Source organism: Leptonychotes weddellii, unplaced genomic scaffold (genome assembly GCF_054177405.1).
Source record: "Leptonychotes weddellii isolate Sample4059 unplaced genomic scaffold, ASM5417740v2 HiC_scaffold_17349, whole genome shotgun sequence".
In the NCBI taxonomy this organism is placed as follows: Eukaryota; Metazoa; Chordata; class Mammalia; order Carnivora; family Phocidae; genus Leptonychotes; species Leptonychotes weddellii.
This window is the reverse complement of record NW_027757083.1, coordinates 1-4,203: the sequence shown is the minus strand read 5'-3', so window position 1 is coordinate 4,203 and position 4,203 is coordinate 1. Positions and strand designations below refer to the sequence as shown.

General features: G+C 40.5%; 1 pseudogene; it reads left to right on the top strand.

Annotated features, from left to right (window-relative positions):
- The first annotated feature begins 1,411 nt into the window (after window positions 1-1,411).
- Window positions 1,412-2,618, top strand: LOC102748433 (heterogeneous nuclear ribonucleoprotein D-like pseudogene; annotated as a pseudogene).
- Window positions 2,619-4,203: the final 1,585 nt, after the last annotated feature.

Sequence of the window (4,203 nt, the reverse complement as noted above, 5' to 3'; positions counted from 1 at the left end):
GGGAGGGATGGTGTGCCTGGGTGATAGACATAGGGGAGGGTATGTGCTATGGTGAGTGCTGTGAATTGTTTAAGACTGATGAATCACAGACCTGTACCTCTGAAACAAATAATACATTATATGTTAAAAAAAAAATAAAGAAGGTAGTAGGAAGGGAAAAATAAAGGGGGGGATATCGGAGGGGGAGACAAACCATGAGAGACTATGGACTCTGAGAAACAAACCGAGGGTTCCAGAGGCGAGGGGGATGGGGGGATGGGTTAGCCTGGTGATGGGTATTAAAGAGGGCATGTATTGAATGGAGCACTGGGTGTTATACGCAAACAATGAATCATGGAACACTACATCAAAAACTAATGATGTAATGTATGGTGATTAACATAACATAATAAAATAAAATTTAAAAAAAAAGAAAAAGAAAGGGAGTGCATCATGCCTTCTATTTGCAATTCACATGTATACCAGTTTCTCTCCCGCAACAAACACACTCAGCCAAAGAGAGAGAACAGAGGTGGTCTGGCCAGACATTTTCCCCCTCTAGACATGTTTGCGTGGTACATGGTCCCATAATACTTTGAGCTACCCACTCTGGTTTGCTAGTTTCTTTTCTATGGCATATACTTGATTCTGATCATTAGCAAAAGATCATGATACCATGATTTTCAGAAATCTAGCTCTTCCTCTTTAAGTTCATGAACTAAAAAGCATTACTTTTGTGTCCCAATGTCAGGACTGTTGAAGGAGAAAGTGAACCCTAAGATTATTTCCCAGCATTTATCTTCCTGTGGTCACCAGTCCCTCCACATTTTCCTCTGCCTGAACTCTCACCTTCCTCATTGAATCACCTGCGAAAGAAACCTTCAAAATTCCTGCCTTACTATTCAGAGCTCTACTTTTAAAATTTTAAAACCACTTAAATTTTAAACTTAAAAAAAAAAAAAAAACTAAACTATTCCCAAGGGGACAACATCTTCAAAATCAAACACACTGTATTAGTTTCCTAGGGTTGCTGTAACGAATGATCATAAACTGGGTCGCTTAAAAATAAAAAATTATTCTCTCACTGTTCTGGGGCAGAAGTCTAAAATCAAGGTGTGTGCAGGGCTATGCTCCTTCCAGGCTCCAGGGAGAGTCCTTTCTTGCCTCTTCCAGTTTCCGATGGCTGCCAGTGATGCTGGGCATTAGGTCACAGATGCAATACTCTAATGTGTCCCTCTGTTGTCACATCGCATTCTCCCTATGGGTCTGTTTTCTCTTCTTATGCAGACACCAGTCATTGGATTAGTCTGCACTCTAATCCAGTATCACTTCATCTTAATTAATTATATCTGCAAAGACCCTATTTCCAAGTAAAGTCACATCCTGAGAATACAACGCTCCACCGCCGCCGCTGCTGTGACCTGGACTGTGTGCCAGCAGCCCCCGGCCGACAACTCCACCACCATGGAGGACATGAACGAGTACCACAACATAGAGGAATTCTCAGAGGGATCCAAGATCAATGTGAGCAAGAATCAGCAGGATGACGGTAAAATGTTTATTGGAGGTTTGAGCTGGGATACAAGCAAGAAAGATCTGACTGAATATTTGTCTCAATTTGGGGAAGATGTAGACTATACAGTTAAAACAGATCCAGGGACTGGAAGATCTAAGAGGATTTGGATTTGTGCTTTTCAAAGATGCTGCTAGTGTTGATAAGGTTTTGGAACTGAAAGAACACAAATTGGATGGCAAACTGATAGATCCCAAAAGGGCCAAAACTTTAAAAGGGAAAGAACTCCCCAAAAAGGTTTTTGTGGGTGGATTGAGCCCAAATACTTCTGAAGAACAAATTAAAGAATATTTTGGAGCCTTTGGAGAGATTGAAAATATTGAACTTCCCATGGATACAAAAACAAATGAAAGAAGAGGATTTTGTTTTATCACATATACAGAAGAAGAGCCAGTAAAGAAATTGTTAGAAAGCAGATATCATCAAATTGGTTCTGGGAAGTATGAAATCAAAGTTGCACAACCCGAAGAGGTATACGAGCAGCAACAGCAACAACAAAAAGGAGGAAGAGGTGCTGCAGCTGGTGGATGAGGTGGTACTAGGGGTCGTGGACGAGGTCAGGGCCAAAACTGGAACTAAGGATTTAGTAACTATTATGATCAAGGATATGGAAATTACAGTAGTTTCTATGGTGGTGATCAAAACTATAGTGGCTATGGCGGCTATGATTATACTGGGTATAACTATGGGAACTATGGATATGGTCAGGGATATATGCAGACTACAGTGGCCAACAGAGCACTTATGGCAAGGCGTCCCAAGGGGGTGGCAGTCACCAAAACAATTACCAGCCATACTAAAGGAGGTTGTTGGAGAAAACAGGAGGAGATTGCTAAAGTTAACCCAGGACGACATTGAAGATTGGTCTTCTGTTGATCTAAGATGACTATTTTGTAAAAGACTTTCTAGTGTACAAGACATAACTGTGTCCAACTGTACATAGCCGCCAATTAGTTTTCTTTGTTTTTACTTTGTCTTTTGCTATCCGTGTTATGACTCAATGTGGATTTATGTTTATACAAATTTTATTCGTATGATTTCATGTTAAACTTCAAATAAATGCTTCCTTATGTGAAAAAAAAAGTCACTGGGGCGCCTGGGTGGATCAGTCATTAAGCGTCTGCCTTCGGCTCAGGTCATGATTCCAGGTCCTGGGATCGAGCCCCACATTGGGCTCCCTACTCCACGGGAAGCCTGCTTCTCCCTCTTCCACTCCCCCTGCTTGTGTTCCCTCTCCCGCTGTCTCTCTCTCTGTCAAATAAATAAATAAAATCTTTAAAAAAAAAAAGTCACATCCTGAGGTTCCAGTGGGCATAAATTTAGGGGACGCTATTCAACCCAGAACATACACCCATTACAACTGTTTAACTAAATTGCAGAATGGCTGTCCCTGAAAGGAATTGTCTTTAACTTATCCTAGATGGCTCAAACTATAGCCAGCCTTGAGAATAACACTTTTCTTCACCCCATAATCCTAAAAAGTGATTTAAAGGTCTCAGCCATGCTGGAAGAAGTAGTAGAACATGATTTTACCCTTAGGAGAAAATCAACACCATGGGCCTTTAAATTGGGCAAGTATAAATCAAGTACTCACCCAGTGTTCTCAGGCATAGGGATAGGGTCACTGTTAACCTGAATGGTGTTGGGAATGAGGGGTTAAGTATTTTGGGAATGTAGAGTTGACTTGTATTTCAGCAGAGCTGGGCTTATAGAACTCGTTGCTTAGTTGGGATAAATGTGCACATTCCCTGTATGAATTTAAATTGCCCCATAATATTGCCTATACTTCTGAAGGTATGCGTAGTTTTCTATGAGCAGGTCAGGAAGAGTTAGTGGGAGCAAGGAAGCCCGTTTTTACTTCATATTTAATGTAAAAATGACAATTAACTGAGCTGGGCTGGGAGAACCCAACATATTCTGGGTGGTCCATCCAACTCCTGGTGTCCTAAAGCCTGGACAACACAGTGCATCTGGATACTGGTTTACTATATTCTAGTACAATTGTCTTATTTGAGGCAGGCAACAAACTCACACTTTAGCACGTAGAGGGTAAATCACTGTAAAGAGGTCTGTATTGGATGGAATGCATCGCCTGGAAAGATAGCTTTTACACTGAGATGAAAAGAGAAATGTCTTCCCTGTCTGAGGCCATGTGGTTGTTGGTGTCCTAAGGCTGAGCAGGGTAGAGGGCGTTCCTATTAGGGACAAGAGACCTAGCCCCTTAAGGTTGGCAGCAGCAGATGGGGAGCAGGGTAGGGGAAAAAAATCCAGAGATGGCAAAATGAAAACCACCAAATCAATAAATAGTATTTAGTAAGAATTAATTGTGCATATAAGAACAGTTTGTGAACTGGGAGCTTTCAAATTTAAAACTGATATGAAGCTCAGGACATGACATTATAGGGTAGCTTATTCAGTGAAAATGAGGAAGTTGTTTAACCTTTTCATGATTGGTCATTATAATGGGAGTTTCTGGATGGCAGGGAATTGGTTAAAAGTGATCATCATTTTTAGGAAGATGACTTAAGTTTCTTTTTAAAAGAAAATTTAATAATTCATTTTATTTAAACAGATACAGCAAAACTATCATTTCAACATTTATTAATGAGATTTTTTTTAAAGATTTTATTGGAGAAGGGGGGGAAAGATGG